Genomic DNA, 17171 nt, shown 5'->3' on the forward strand with positions numbered 1-17171 from the left:
AGGCAAGAGCCTCCCGGGTGGCGCAGTGGTTAAGGGCGCTGTACTGCAGCGCCAGCTGTGCCATCAGAGACCCTGGGTTTGCGCCCAGGCTCTGTTGTAAGCGGCTGCGACCGGGAGGTCCGTTGGGCGAATTGGCCTAGCGTCGTCCGGGTTAGGGATGTCCTTGTCTCGTCGCACACCAGCGACTCCTGTGGCGGGCCGTGCGCAGTGCGAGCTAACCAAGTTTGCCAGGTGCACGGTGTTCCATCCGACACATTGGTGCAGCTGGCTTCCGGGTTGGATGCGCGCTGTGTTAAGAAGCAGTGCGGCTTGGTTGTGTTGTGTATCTGAGGACGCATGACTTTCAACCTTCGTCTCTCCCGAGCCTGTACGGGAGTTGTAGTGATGAGACAAGATAGTAGCTACTACAACAATTGGACACTACGAAATTGGGGAGAACAAGGGGTAAAAAAAAGTTTAGGCAAGAAATGTTTATGGTTAAGGTGTATGGCAACCTGTGTGTAACATTAGTTCTGCCCTCAAACCAAGATTGAATAAGGTTAACTCTATTAACAATTGCATTACAAATTTACATACCATAAATGATTTATTATCCAACAGGGAAGTTCAATAAGTCACTTCAATGTTCCAATACATCTGCTCGCTGTGTAAAGGCTTGCTTTACAAAGTCAAAGAGATTCTTGCAACTCTGAATTAGACAAAAATGTATGGCTGGAGATCAACAGTAGCCTATCATCCTAAAGCAAGCCTTTACACAGCGAGCAGATGTATTGGAACATTGAAGTGATTTATTGAACTTCCCTGTTTATTTTATTGACTTGCTGCAATGCAAGAATAGGGCCAGCACAGTCTTCACTATAGCATACATTATGACATGTCGTTTGAGCGCAAATTTCTTTGTATTGACTCCTCCTCCAGGATCTGAAGGGATTGTTGAGGCATCAGCAGTAGTGTAAACCTTCCACCAAGTCTAAAAGGCTAACTGGAGCTTCTGCCATATTGGTTAACACCTTTCCAGTCATTCCAGACTTCTGAGGGAGCGTCAACGAAGAATTAGGAATAGACACAGGAGATCAGTTTTGAATTGCAGCCATCTCCTCCTCCTCATCCTCTGCCCTCCTCATCCTCCTCCTCGTTGGAGGAGAGTGACGTGAGACCTGGGGAACGGTGGTCTAATGCCTCCTGCTTGACGTGTTGAATAGCCACAATGCCGGTGAGGAGGGCGTAGCTCAACATGGCGCCCAGGGCCACCAGGACCGACAGCAGCTGCTTGCGCCTCTTACCAGGCTCGTTATCAGCGTCACCCCCTTCAGACTGGGAGGACACCTTGCAACTAAAACCGTCTGCATAAAAGATAAACAATAAAAAGTGTGAGACATGGAATTCAAAAGTTAAACAACAATAGCAAGTTATATAATAGATATCATTGAAGACAATATACTGCATGTACAGTATGTTATGTGGTCCCACACCTCGTCCCTCACTGGGGAAGTAGAGCGCCAGGATGTTGGAGCAGAAGTGGCTCAGGTTGTCCAGTGACTTGAGGTGCTATTGGAGTCTTCCATTGGGCAGTTTCATCTTCAGGATGGGCACCAAGTAGCCAAAGACAAAAGAATCCAAAGATGAAGGTCTGGAGGGAACAGTGTCATGTAGTTAGAGATGCATATGGATGCCATGCAAGTGAATTAAGTTGAAGTGCTGAATTCCCAGTTTAATGTATTGAGGTAGAACCTCTCTATGTGGACTTACGAGTCTCCGAATAAGAACTTGTTGAGCCCAGCCTCTGCGAGAGAAGGTTCATACACTCCATAGCATCGCAGTACAGCTGGAGAGAGAAAGGTGTTGACAAACCGACATCAGGCCAAATTCTCAAATAATTTTGAATCATGATATATTCCTTATTATAAACTGGGTGGTTCAAGTCCTGAATGCTGATTGGCTGACAACTGTGGTATATCAGACCGCATACCATGGGTATGACAAAACATGTATTTTTACTGCTCTAATTACATTGGTAACCGGTTTATAATAGCAATAAGGCACCTCGGGGGTTTGTGATATATGGCCAATATACCACAGCTAAGGGCTGTGTCCAGGCACTCCGCGTTGCATCGTGCGTAAGAACCAGTGACGGATTGAGGCATAGGCGACATGAGCAGCCACCCAGGGCGGCATCTTGCCTGGGGTGGCATGGGGCACCCAGACAAAAATGTTTAAATAAAAACAATTAAAAACTCTGAATGGTGACATTTGCGCAATTGGTTTTCTATCGCTCATTTGCAATTCACGTAAATGATATCATGTCACCGTGTGGCACTGTGAGTCAATTAACCTTGTTGGAGTGGGTGCCCTGCCTGCTATAGTTTGTGAGTTAGGCAGGCTACTGCCTGGGAAGGTCTCACACAGAAGTACGAGATGGGGAGGGGACGGGGATAGGCTGACCTCAGGTTTCCCCACTGGAAGCCCAAGCTAGGGGAAGCGGGGGAATCTATCAAATAGCGCACCTCTACTTTTGTACAGTACTAATGCATATAGTAATGCAATTAGTTGTGCAATTTAGTTAGTGTATTTCTTGTTTGAAGTGCAATAATCAGGTTATTTTCTTCATACGTGTATAATTATATTTGTGTATTTGTATGATATAGGATTTGTGCAATTTAGTTTTATTTGTGTTTTTTGTTAGCAATAGGGTAATAGTGTAATAATTCAATGATCTTTTTTATTTATATACTACAATTTGTTTCTATTTGTCTTTGTTACTTCTTTTTGATAATTATTTGTTTTTGTTACTTCTTTTTGATAATTATGAGTCTTATTTTTGTTTATATATATTTATATAGTTTTAAATGTTATGATTATTTATTTGTGTTGTTCCAAATGTCTGAATAAAAATTACAGTTAGTGCAGAATGGTGTTTTTTTTTTTAGGTGGGAGGTCTTTAACCATTACAAGTCTTTAACCATTACAAGACTGAAAAAAGGTACCCTGGACCAGAGGCGTGTATTTAGGTAAGGCTTTGCCCTGGACCAGCGCTTTGGGAAACAAGTCGAGTTCCCATGGCAACTCTATAAACCATTACATCATCACAGGGAGCAATGATGTCTGAAGCATGCATCAGCTCAGCTACGGAGGCAAGTCCAATGTTCACACCTCTCTCAGCACATGGTTAAATCACAGCGCAACACCCTCACATCATTCTTTTTTATTTTGATAACCTATCCCAATTCACACACCTGGAATTTTATGGCCCTTTTTAGGTGTTTTTAATGAAAAGTAGTAGTCTAACTTGTTAATGGCAGTGGTATATTTAAATGTGTGTTGTACAAGACCGAACTGGACAAGAACTCAAAACCCTAACATGTGGTTGGCATTCCGGAAATAGTCTTAAACCTATTTTTTCATTTAGAAAATAGATTATTGCTTTTTACTGTGCACGGGCGTTTCAGCATGGATTCCTTCCTCTATGCATGACTGCATGAGTGCCAACCGCATATTTTGGTATCAGGTGACATTTTCAGAGTGATGCTTCCTCAACAATATATGTAGATAAGGTTTTCCTTCATACCAATTTTTTGTTTAAATCATCTCAATGTTATTTTTTACATTAAGAATTCTGTATAAACAATATAAATGAAATGGTACCATTACAGTATGCCCCCCCCATACTAGACTGGTTCCAAAGGGCACCATAACATTTTATTTGGAAAGATTAGAAAGACTATTAAAACAACAGTTGCCTTGGGTGTACCTACCCTACATCTTCCATCTCCCCCTCCACTCACCTCCTCCAATTCCTCCCCTGCTGTCAACTCTTCGTCTCCCCTGACCAGCCTCAGCCTCTCAAGCTGCTGGCGCTGAATGCTGCCGGGCAGGAAGAAGTTCAGGGGGAATGGGGCGTGCTTCGCGTACCAGCGCCGAGTCACCTCCACATAGTTCTTAGGGTCAATCCACCGAGTATAGACCTAGACCAGAAAGAGAGAGAAGCACAAAAGTGTGAAAGAGATGCAAACAGGCTTCCACAAGCTAGAGGTAATGACATAGTAGCTACTATTAATTAGAATCCTTAGGATATTCAGATCATTTCAAACAGACACAAAATACAGCAGTTGAGCTACACATTTTGGCATTGAGAGCACAGTGGCTGTTTATCCCACTTCAAAGTGCTGCAGGAAGCCACAGGTTGTTCCATGTTGACACGGTTCTGCTGGCACAGGAAACAACGTTTGAGGTATTTCTTTATAGGACACAATGAAGCACCAGGTATAATTACCTACAATTTCTCTAGCGAGACAGAGAGTTATCTGACAAAATAAAATAAATTAAGCAAATTCTAATAACTTTTTGCCATAATCGGAGTGACGTGGCACAACCCAGTCACTAGTGCACAACTAGTGACATCTTCCACGTCATCTCATTCTTGCAGAATTGTCTTCTACAACCTCCTTCACTGATTCTCTCCACATACACACGCTCTCTCTCATTCCCTTCAGCATCAGTTTTTCCTCCAGGAGTGAGATGAAGGCCAGAGTGTCTGCTTCCTCTTTGGCAGACAGGTCGAAGTCGGCATTGTATTTCTGAAAGATAGGATCACATCACAACACACTTCAGGAGATTCATCACCTTTCACAAACATCACGACAGGATTCACGGACCACAACATTTTAAACCAGTCTCGCTGTCGTCAGGTATTCTAAATAGTTTTTAAAGCCCTTCTGGAACAATACCATGAGCCGCCTTGGCCCGATTACACCATTAGCACTTTCTATGTTCTCCACAAACCCATTCAAAAAACTAAAAAGCTACCTCTAAGTGAAGGTCTTTATGGGACTCCTGGCAGTCTAGGTGTTCTGGGTCAAGTGTTTTCCATCTAACCTCATGACTGCAGGGCAGTCAGTCTGAAATGGTGCATGCTGGGATCAAGAAGAACTCAACCTGATTGGAAATCTAAGAGAGGTTCTCTCCCTCCCTCACTCACTCTGGAGGGTAAAATAAGCCATTTTTGACTGACTTTGGGAGGTTTGTCTGGAAACCCCACTATCCTTGCCCCTTTACTGTCTAATCCTTTGGGATGATCTCACCAGGCTTTCTCCCGTTCGCTCACATTGACATCACCACAGCACTTATCAATCTGCTTGACATTGTGGTTTCCAACATCCCTACTGCAGTAGCTCACAACCCACCTACCACAGTCAGGGGGCAGTTATTATCTTGGATAATTGATTCCATCTGGGCATTAGCTAAAGTGTGTATTTAATTGAGCTTGAGGGATGGGAGGAAAGATCATAGGAGACATTGCTTTTTTTCAATGGGAAATCGGGTCATAGGAAATGTGACGAGAATCCATCAGTAGTTTTGAATTCAGGGGCCATAATTCACTTTAAGAAAGTGTGGAACAGAGCATGGAGCAGCTCTTTCAGACAAAGCAGAGGACTGCGTTGTACTGTACATGAGCAGGCGGTCTCTCGGTCACCTGTTTCCTGAGGTGGATGATGATGTCACTGGGCCGAGAGAGACTCCCATTCTCCCTGGTCTTCAGGGCAGGCAGGGAGCCTACCAAAGGGGGAAAATGCATCATAAAGAAAGGCACCTCACAACACCACTCATTAACAGCCACTGTTAATATGACCATTACAGACCGATGGATCTGTGGGATAGGCTGAGAAAACAGGAGAGTGGGATAGAGAGAGAATGTAGAGATGAAGAAGAGAGAGAAAAGGCAGAGGAGAGCCATTGGTGAAGAGAGGGAAGACATTAAGTCTGGAAAGTAAGAATCAAGAAAAACATACTATACAGATGGAGAAATAATGTAGTAAAAGAGAAAGGAATAACAAACAAGAACAAAGTGAAAAGAAGGAGCTATCTATATTTTATAGAGAGCACATTTTCCTTCCATTCCATTTCTTAGTCTCCCTGTGTTCCCTTTGATTATAGGAGAATATGCCTAGTTCTGAAGTGAATTAATGCAGCCATGTTTCTCGAGTTGAGACAACAAAAAATGAAAGGATCTAAAAACGAAAGACAAGACATCTTACCAGTGGTACTTCTCCAGGGGTTGCCGATCTTGTGAAGTTTGAGGGGTGCGCCTGCAAACTTTGCATAAGCCTGAAGTAAAGGGAGATGATTAACAGATTAACGCTGAGCTAAAACATGTTGAGCCAGACATACCTTAGTTTCCACAGCCTTGTGTACACATTTTTTTTTAAACAGGCCAAAAACCCCAGGAAGCATCCGAGCTGGGCACAAAATAATTCCACTAACATAAAGGGAGGGGTAGGGAGGAATGAACACCTCAATTAAGGCAGACCCTTAGGACCCAATAGACAGTGTGTAAAAACAAACAGCAAGCATCTAAACAACAGGACTGTGGGATAGGCTGCCTAACTCTATACACCACAGACACCAGGCTATACTCGATAACCTTTAGCACCACAGCAAAGTCTGGCCTACCTCGGCCAAACCCTAACCCGGACGAGGCTGGGCCAATTGTGCGCCGCCCTATGGAACTCCCAATCTCAGTCGGTTGTGATACAGCCTGGAATAATACCAGGGTCTGTAGTGAAGCCTATACTACAGACCGCTGCGCCATTCAGGAACCACAAAGACAAAAACACCCAGAACAACAAAAAGGATGAATTTAAAGGTTGACACTAGGAATGAGACATTGAGCCTTCTGAAAAGGATAGGAAAAAAACTTTTACGCAGCTGCAATTAATTATAATTAATTAAAATAATTAATTATTTGTAAAAACCTGTCCCTAATCTGTGTGGATGCACATAAACACCGGTAGATGTAACAATGTACAGTTGAAGTCGGAAGTTTACATACACTTAGGTTGGAGTGATTAAAACTTGTTTTTCAACCATTCCACAAATTTCTTGTTAACAAACTACAGTTTTGGCAAGTCGGTTAGGACATCTACTTTGTGCATGACACCAGTAATTTTTCCAACAATTGTTTACAGATTATTTCACTGTATCAAAATTCCAGCGGGTCAGAAGTTTACATACACTAAATTGACTTGTGCCTTTAAACAGCTTAGAAAAATCCAGAAAATTATGTCATGGCTTTAGAAGCTTCTGATAGGCTTGACATCATTTAATTTCAAATCAAATCAATTTGTCACATACACATGGTTAGCAGATGTTAATGCGAGTGTAGCGAAGTGCTTGTGCTTCTAGTTCCGACCATGCAGTAATATCTAACAATTTCACAACTACAACTGAATACAAATATGTACATAAAAACATATGAATGAGTGATACCCGAACGGCATAGGCAAGATGCAGTAGATGGTATAGAGTACAATATATACATATGAGATGAGTAATGTAGGGTATTAAAACATTATATTAAATGGCTAGTGATACATTTAATTACATCAAGATGGCAAGATGCAGTAGATGCATCTTGCCATCAGTCCTAGCCTCGGTTTTTCGGATGACTGCCTTGCATGGTTCACCAATTACTTTGCAGACAGAGTTCAGTGTGTCAAATCGGAGGGCATGCTGTCCGGTCCTCTGGCAGTCTCTATGGGGGTGCCACAGGGTTCAATTCTCGGGCCGACTCTTTTCTCTGTATATATCAATGATGTTGCTCTTGCTGCAGGCGATTCCCTGATCCACCTCTACGCAGATGACACCATTCTATATACCTTCGGCCCGTCATTGGACACTGTGCCATCTAACCTCCAAACGAGCTTCAATGCCATACAACACTCCTTCCGTGGCCTCCAACTGCTCTTAAACGCTAGTAAAACCAAATGCATGCTTTTCAACCGATCGCTGCCTGCACCCGCATGCCCGACTAGCATCACCACACTGGATGGTTCCGACCTTGAATATGTGGACACCTATAAGTACCTAGGTGTCTGGCTAGACTGAAAACTCTCCTTCCAGACCCATATCAAACATCTCCAATCGAAAATCAAATCAAGAGTCAGCTTTCTATTCCGCAACAAAGCCTCCTTCACTCACGCTGCCAAGCTTACCCTAGTAAAACTGACTATCCTACCGATCCTCGACTTCGGCGATGTCATCTACAAAATTGCTTCCAACACTCTTCTCAGCAAATTGGATGCAGTTTATCACAGTGCCATCCGTTTTGTCACTAAAGCACCTTATACTACCTACCACTGCGACTTGTATGCTCTAGTCGGCTGGCCCTCGCTACATATTCGTCGCCAGACCCACTGGCTCCAGGTCATCTACAAGGCCATGCTAGGTAAAGCTCTGCCTTATCTCAGTTCACTGGTCACGATGGCAACACCCATCCGTAGCACGCGGTCCAGCAGGTGTATCTCACTGATCATCCCTAAAGCCAACACCTCATTCGACCACCTTTCGTTCCAGTACTCTGCTGCCTGTGACTGGAACGAATTGCAAAAATCGCTGAAGTTGGAGACTTTTATCTCCCTCACCAACTTCAAACATCAGCTATCTGAGCAGCTAACCGATCGCTGCAGCTGTACATAATCTATTGGTAAATAGCCCACCCATTTTCACCTACCTCATCCCCACAGTTTTATTTATTTACTTTTCTGCTCTTTTGCACACCAATATCTCTACCTGTACATGATCATCTGATCATTTATCACTCCAGTGTTAATCTGCAATATTGTAATTATTCGCCTACCTCCTCATGCCTTTTGCACACATTGTATATAGACTCCCCTTTTTTTCTACTGTGTTATTGACTTGTTAATTGTTTACTCCATGTGTAACTCTGTGTTGTCTGTTCACACTGCTATGCTTTATCTTGGCCAGGTTGCAGTTGCAAATGAGAACTTGTTCTCAACTAGCCTACCTGGTTAAATAAAGGTGAAATATTTTTTTTTTTTTAAAGTTGGTATAGCGTACAGTGTATACATATGAGATGAGTAATGTAGGTTATGCAAGCATTATATTAAGTGGCTAGTGATAAATTGATTACATCAATTATTCCATTATTAAAGTGGCTAGAGTTGAGTCAGTATATTGGCAGCAGCCACTCAATGTTAGTGATGGCTGTACCTGTGGATGTAGACCTCAGACAACAAAATTGTTGACCTCCACAAGTCTGGTTCATCCTTGGGAGCAATTTCCAAACGCCTGAAGGTACCATGTTCATCTGTACAAACAATAGTAAGCAAGTATAAACACCATGGGACCACGCAGCCGTCATTACCGCTCAGGTTTGAGACGCGTTCTGTCCTCTAGAGATGAACGTACTTTGGTGCGAAAAGTGCAAATCAATCCCAGAACAGCAGCAAAGGACCTTGTGAAGATGCTGGAGGAACAGGTACAAAAGTATCTATATCCACAGTAAAAACGAGTCCTATATCAACATAACCTGAAAGGCCACTCAGCAAGGAAGAAGCCACTGCTCCAATACAGCCATAAAAAAATCCAGACTACGGTTTGCAACTGCACATGGGGACAAAGTTCGTACTTTTTGGAGAAATGTCCTCTGGTCTGATGAAACAAAAATATAACTGTTTGGTCATAATGACCATTGTTATATTTGTAGGAAAAATGGGGAGGCTTGCAAGCCAAAGAACACCATCCCAACCGTGAAGCACGGGGGTGGCAGCATCATGTTGTGGGGGTGCTTTCTGCAGGAGGGACTGGTGCACTTCACAAAATAGATGACATCATGAGGTAGGAAAATGATGTGGCTATATTCTATCTCAAGACATCAGTCAGGAAGTTAAAGCTTGGTCACAAATGGGTCTTCCAAATGGACAATGACCCCAAGCATACTTCCAAAGTTGTGGCAAAATGGCTTAAGGACATCACAAAGCCCTGAACTCAACCCTATAGAAAATGTGTGGGCAGAACTGAAAAATCGTGTGCAAGCAAAGAGGCCGACTTACCTGACTCGGCTATACCAGCTCTGTCAGGAGGAACGGGCCAAAATTCACCCAATTTATTGTGGGAACTTACCCGAAACATTTGACCCAAGTTAAACAATTAAAAGGCAATGCTACCAAATACTAATTGAGTGTATGTAAACTTCTGACCCACTGGGAATGTGATGAAAGAAATAAAAGCTGAAATAAACAAGTCGCTCTACTATTATTCTGACATTTCACATTCTTAAAATTAACTGATCCTAACTGATCCAAGACAGGGAATTTTTACTAGAATTTAATGTAAGGGATTGTGAAAAACTGAGTTTAAATGTATTTGGTTCAGGTGTATGTAAACTTCCGACTTCAACACAATACTTATTTTTATCAATGGGAGGGACATTTCTTGCTGTAGACTGTTCGGATGGAGATTATGGAAGAAAGGATGTGGAGCCTGCCCTGCCTGAAAGAGTCCTGGAGCATGCAGTGTGATTAGGCATGGGAAGGGGAGTGGCGGGTAGCTATGCCAGTTGTGATGTAACAAACTGTTCCTGAAGTGATAAATAACCTGTAAGGAGATTGAAAAGTAGAAGCATCCCTGTGGAACTCTTTCGACACCTTGTAGTCCATGCCCCGACGAATTGAGACTGTTCTGAGGGCAAAGGGGCTGAAACTCAATATTAGGAAGGTGTTTTTAATGTTTTGTACACTCAGTGTATATACTATATAGTGCATTCGGGAAAGTATACAGAACCCTTCACTTATTCCACATTGTTACGTTACAGCCTTACTCTAAAGTGGATTAAATAGAAACATTTCCTCAACAATCTAAACACAATACCCCATAATAACAAAGTGAAAAAGGTTTTTAGAAATGTTTGCAAATGTATTTATAATGTAAAAAACAGAATGACCTTATTTACATAAGTATTCAGACCCCACCGTCCTCTACTCTGCATGAGAGACTACAAACAGGTGCAGGTAATTGAGTGCTAGCCTACACTGCACTGGCAATAATTTTTTCCATCATTGCTTAATAAAACAGAGCAACACACTTCTCATCTGAGGAATGTAAAGAGAGACTCCTCTTCTAGATATGTATGAATGCCACTTGCCTGTAGTAGAAAGACATGGTAGGCTACTACTGAATTTGTTTTTTCACTTTAAAATGTATGCCAAACTTTGCATCTGCACTGTTCTTCAAGTAAATGTGTTTTTGCATTGTTAAAAGTAGTCCCTGTGCATAGAGTTGTACAGTTTGTTAAACTTTGAAATCATTGTTTTTGTTTGACCTACATTTTAAAGTGAAAAAATCTGAGTCTCAGCATCAGTCTGTTTCTAACTAAACATCAATCTCTTACATGATTTTCCAATTAACTATGCTTAATATGATAATTAGACTAGCCATTGGCAATAACATATGCTATAAACATAGGCTAATCCAGCAGTAACCATCAAGTAGATATGCTAATGCTGTAATTTTTAAGTAACTCAAAAATATAGATTTTTTAAAAGAAAAATCTGGAGGGTTCACTTTTGCAGTTACCTAATAGGTTGAATGTACAGACCTCTAGCCTAAATGCAGTGACATTTTGCCAGTTAACTGAATGGAAATAATGAGGTCTGTGAATGTGACACATCATCAGACACACATTTACCCAGTTGCAGTGAAAACCCGGGGGGCATCCTGAAAACTCTGAATGAAATTGCTCATTTCCAGACAAGAGTTCATCCAAGCGTTTGATGTGTCACTAACATGGCTGCAGTTCAATAGCCAATTTGTGGTTTTAGAGACGACACTGAGACACAAACTAAAAGCGAGCAAGATGTGCATTTTCCAACCACAAAAAAAAGTATCAGGGGAGGAAAGTCACTTTCCAGACCCACATTTAACATCTCGTTCCCTCCAGTAAGAGATGGGTCCAAAATATACATGTTAAAAAAAAGGTTTAATGTCTGAAAATGTTCCAGGGAGGAAAGGTAGCTTATGATGCTCAAGTCTGGTTTAGTCAAGCCTGCAAGGTAATATAAGCTGTCATATGTGGCTTGTGAACACAGCAGTCATTTAACTGAACATGCACAATGGAAATGTTGTGGTTTACTATAATACAACACATTTTTTGGGTGGCCTTGTATTAAGAGCAAACCAAATGGAACATTATTAGAGGTTTTACATTGGAAAAATGTTCAGCTAAATCAAAAACACTGCTTCCAGTCAGATACGTACAACACAATCTTTGGGTTTTGAATACATGGGTACCATGAGAACTGTACCATGATGAACATACCAGGAATGTCCTGTAAGAAACTGAGGGGGGAGCTAAAGCCAGTTACAGTTGCCTCTGATGCAGTGTAGCGAAAGGCTTGGAGTTAGCTAATAAAGCCATATCACATAAAAGCTGTGTATAGAGAGGTGCATGTAAGACAAAGGGCACCAGACAATAGCCTTAAGAATAGCCTTATCTTCGCACCAGATGTCTTCCAAGATTACACACTGCACAGATTCCTTCATTAGTTCCTCTTCATTTGTCAACTTCAGAGCTATAACTTTGGGAGGGTAGCCAAACACCTGCATGGTCTGTGTGGTTAATAATGTGTTAGGCTATGCTGCATTCCTATGTTGAATTATGATTAGAGGTCTGGCCGAGTAATTAGGGCCGATTTCAAGTTTTCATAACAATCGGTAATTTTTGGAGGCCGATTATGGCCGATTACATTGCAATCCACGAGGAGACTGCGTGGCAGGCTGACCACCTGTTACGCAAGTGCAGCATCAAAAGGACCTTGTGGCTGCAAGGAGCCAAGGTAACTTGTTAGCTAGCATTAAACTTATCTTATAAAAAAACAATCAATCTTCACATAATGAATTATGATTAGAGGTCTGGCCCTGTTAATTTATCATCGTAATTTCAGGGGTGATGACCGATTTCAAGTTTTCAACCATAAACAATCGGTAATTTTTGGAAAAGGCCGATTATGGCCGATTACCATTGATTACAATCCACATAATTATGAGAAGAGAATAGTAATATTTAGACTTATAAATATGGAATGGTTCGTGGAAAGAATAAACAGGCTGACCACCTGTTATTATGTTATAATTAAGTATAGGATTTGATATTTGACGCAAGTGCAGCATCAAATGCTTGCAGCGGACCTTGTGGCTGCAAGGAGCCAAGGTAACTTGTTAGCTAGCTGGGAATATTGAAGACTCATATTAAAAGGAACCACCAGCTTTCATAGGTTCTCATGTTCTGAGCAAGGAACTTAAAAGTTAGCTTTCTTACATGGCACATATTGCACTTTTACTTTCTTCTCCAACACTTTGTTGTTGCATTATTTAAACCAAATTGAACATGTTTCATTTTATTTTAGGCTAAATTGATTTTATTGATGTGTTAAAATAAGTGTAAATTCAGTATTGTTGTAATTGTCCTTATTACAAATAAATACATGTTGTAATTTTTTTAAAGTATTTTTAAATCGGCCGATTAATCGGTATCGGGTTTTTTTTTTTGGGGTCCCCCAATAATCGGTAACGGTATTGAAAAATCAGAATCGGTCGACCTCTAGAATGAATACACCCCTGATCACCCATACACACAGTTCACTTTCATAACAGCGCCATACAGCATCATCACTTTGCTCACTGAATAAATCCTTCTCGCATCTACATGGTCTCTTCCTCTCTCCTCTTTCCCTTCACTTGTGGACTTCAATGCACAGCACAACATCGGTCTGTGACCAGGCAAAAAAAACAACCTCTACAAACCAAACCGTCATACCATAATCGCTAACGCTAACCCCTACACAGCCTACATAGTCATCACCATATCAGTTAACGTCATAGTCAACATAGCTACTAGAACTAACACGTTAGCAAACCCACAATCCAATCCATGTGTACAATCACACTGTCCTGTGAACAGCAAGCAGTTTAGCAGTTACACCGACTGGCTCTGTGGCAATAAATTAATAAAACCAAAAGCTTATCTTATCTTATAGCCTTAGCCAGCTAGCTAACATCAAAATAGCATTCCTCTCTGTTTGAGTCAGGTTGTTGAGTAGGCTAAATTAGCTGCATTAGCTAGCTAGCTAAGTAAGTGAAAGGTAACCTACTAAAAATATAGCTAGCTCCCCCTCTCTCATTCTGCTGTTTCTCCTTCATTTTTGAAGAAATACTTTTTTTTAAACTGTAAAACTTTTCTCTTTCTCTCTGAGTCAACTACTCACCAAATGTTATACTCTGCAGTGCTAGCTAGCTGTAGATTATGCTTACAGTACTAGATTCATTCTATGAATATTTGATTGGATAGACAACATGTCAGTTCATGCTGCAAGTGGTTTGATAGGTTGGAGAACGTCCTCTGGAAGTCATTATAATTACTGTGTAAGTCTATGAAAGTGGGTAAGAACCATGAGCCTCTAAGGTTTAAATTGAAGTCAATGTACCCAGAGGAGGATGGAAACTAGGTGTCCTCCGGCTACACCATAGTGCTTCTGAAATTCACTGAGTAGGATGGTCCTCCCCTTCCTCTTCTGAGTAGCCTTCACTGAGACACACACAAAGGCAGGTAGAGTGAAGGTTTACTGTACTTACAGCTGTTTAACTAAACCTGCTTGTTTGCATTGATTGAGGTTAGCTAAGTACATTCAATTCTCTACATTCTTGTGAGATTTATTTGCAAATTGCCAGTGCATGCTGCCGTTCTTGCTAGTTAGCTGCTGTTAGCTAGCTAAGTTAACTAATGACCTTTTCTTACATAGGACGTCGCAACAGTAACGGGTCGATAGCGACCATTTTTAAATTGTCTGAAAGGTTAAGAGTGTCTGAAAGGTGTATAAATCAGACAGCCGTAGATGCTAATGTAACAATGTTCCCCTTGCAATGCAATTACATGGTAACGGCCCATATAACGATAACTATCATGCAAAAATACTAATCGTTACCGGTAGTTACGGTGAAATGTTTATTACAAATAGCTAGACAACTAACGTTAATAGATAGCCATGTCAGTGAGAGACATTGGCATTAGCTTGTAACTGAATATGAAGGCAGCCAAGCTGTGCTATCTTGCAGTGTTGTTATTGCTGGAATTACATCATAATTGATATCTTACCAATACAATTAAACACTCTGTGTCGACAGACGGTAAATCCCAATCGCCTTCCCAGCAGTACAGCTCAGAGGTTGCCATCTGCGAGGGGGCAGCCATCTTGAAATAATTTAACAAACTTTCACTCGGAAGTGATACCTTTCGTTGCCACTGACAACGTTTACATTTATTGTCTAGGCTCCAGACTTCATGAACATTCTGTCTCAACGTTTTTGAAACTAGCCACCCCGGCCCATTGATAGAGTCCTTTGATATCAAAATCATATATGATTATCAATATTATGTCTATTACAATAGAACTTTGAACAACATTTGCCATTAGAAATAGAATTCAACGTATGTGCTTTCCCTATGTTTTTGTGGTGCAATATTTATCCGAATGTTGTAAATATTCTATAAACAGTGGTCAAATTGGTCCAACAAACTGTGGTCAACTCTCCAGACGGTCTTTTCCAAATATTTGGAGCAGGACTTTGACCTGGAAAATGCTTCCAGTGTCTATGTCAGAATAGGTTTAGCAGATGTTCTGAATATGGATTGTGTGTTTTTTTCTTCTAAACCAATACATGGCCTTTTAATATGTGTTTGAGGAATATTAATGCTGGAATATTTTTCTCTTTAGCCGTTAAAGAGGCATTTGTACTTTTGACATCTGTGGAAAATGAAAGAAACTCATGCAATGGATAATTCATACCTCTATGTGTTCTTAAGAGTGGTAGTGTAACAATAACTTTGAACTCAACCTATCTATCCATAAGGCAGAATATAAAATATGAATGAAACTACTGTATAATCTATTTCAAATGCTTCTGTTTCACTTCCTTTCACTCACTAAAGATTAACGCCAACAATGTAAGCATTGATAGAAGGAGAAGACGAGGAAGAATGATCCACCTAAAAGCAATGTTTTAACCCACCCGACGGAGCTCTTAAAAAATTAATTCATGCTGTGTCTGTTGTTGGGGAATAATCCAAATGAGTTGGTAACATAGGTAAGATGTTTTATATTCATCATATGTTTGTAAGTTACTTCTCATCAGAATGTTTATTTTTGTATAATACTGTGGCCGGGGTTGCAGTTATCTGTTCTCTGTCAGGACTAAGTTACTTGGGCCGCAGAGGGGGGCGAGGTCAAGCATGTATCTCTTGGCTCCACAATGTCTGTGTGCCAGTCAATGTGTCTCTATGATCTTGTCAAGATAGGGTGGATGTGATATATGCCTGTTGATATGAGGATTTGTTTTATGGTTCTGAGTTTGAGAAAAGACCATAGTTTAGGAGACAAAGCTGAACGATAAATTATGCCCAATGCTGTCTGGCTATGTGTGTCTTTGCTATAAAGGATCTCAGTTGCAATGTGTAAGGGACTCTCAGAGAATTCATTTATAGTCACTGAATTGATCTGAGAGTCACAGGGTTGTGATGGAGCTCATATAATTAAAGATGGACTTTATGATAACTCTGACTTGTGTGTGGTTTGCTCTCATGATTTGGTAAATACAGGAAATTTTCACGACACTGTTTTGCAACAAACAGCCCAGCAGCGCAAAGAGCCCATGCCAGAGAGACATGCACAAGCCATGACATCATCAAACCGAGCAGGAGAAAAGGAGTTCACTCATTCCTATCAGGATGGGGGGCAGGAGCCAAAGATCACCATTCCTTCCTTACAATGGTGTATGGGAACCATAAACTAATAACACAGAATATGAATACTGTATAGATAATACATTAATTATTACCACTTTCAAATAGCTTAAGGTCAAACACCATTTATATTTGGGTAAGAGCGTCTGCTAAAATGATGTAAATCTGTGGGTTTGTGTTGCAACATCACAGAGATGAAAGATGCTCAATCATTTAAGTTATAGAACGCACTGAACTTGTGAGACATTTTGAAATACTCGGAGGCAGAGCATTTGGACAAAAATGCTTACCATCAAATGGAGCTGTGCTGTTGTACTTGCTGAGCATTATGTGAAACCAACAGGATGTACTATTAATGTTGAAGATGAAAAAGATTCCATCTGTGACCCATTTCTATAGCTGACTATTATCACAACAATCTCATCAGCATATGACTAGAGAAATTAGTTCACTCCATAAATGAAACTTGTATTTGTCTTTAATGTAATTTACATTTGGCTATTATTTCAACAAGACGAATGGTTTTCAATCACATAGCTTGTAAAATGACTACACAATCCGACAGTATAAATTCCTTATT

The 17171-nt window shown here is 40.9% G+C and overlaps 1 long non-coding RNA gene and 1 pseudogene across 1 annotated transcript; one reads left to right on the forward strand and one right to left on the reverse strand.

Annotated features, from left to right (window-relative positions):
* Window positions 1–450: 450 nt before the first annotated feature.
* Window positions 451–6228, reverse strand: LOC124006024 (annotated as a pseudogene).
* Window positions 6229–14362: 8134 nt separating this feature from the next.
* Window positions 14363–17171, forward strand: LOC124006253. Its single transcript, XR_006833749.1, has 3 exons — window positions 14363–14401; window positions 15782–15936; window positions 16448–17171. It is a non-coding gene; the product is annotated as an uncharacterized LOC124006253 (long non-coding RNA).

The sequence above is a fragment of the Oncorhynchus gorbuscha genome, linkage group LG19 (genome assembly GCF_021184085.1).
Source record: "Oncorhynchus gorbuscha isolate QuinsamMale2020 ecotype Even-year linkage group LG19, OgorEven_v1.0, whole genome shotgun sequence".
In the NCBI taxonomy this organism is placed as follows: domain Eukaryota; kingdom Metazoa; phylum Chordata; class Actinopteri; order Salmoniformes; family Salmonidae; genus Oncorhynchus; species Oncorhynchus gorbuscha.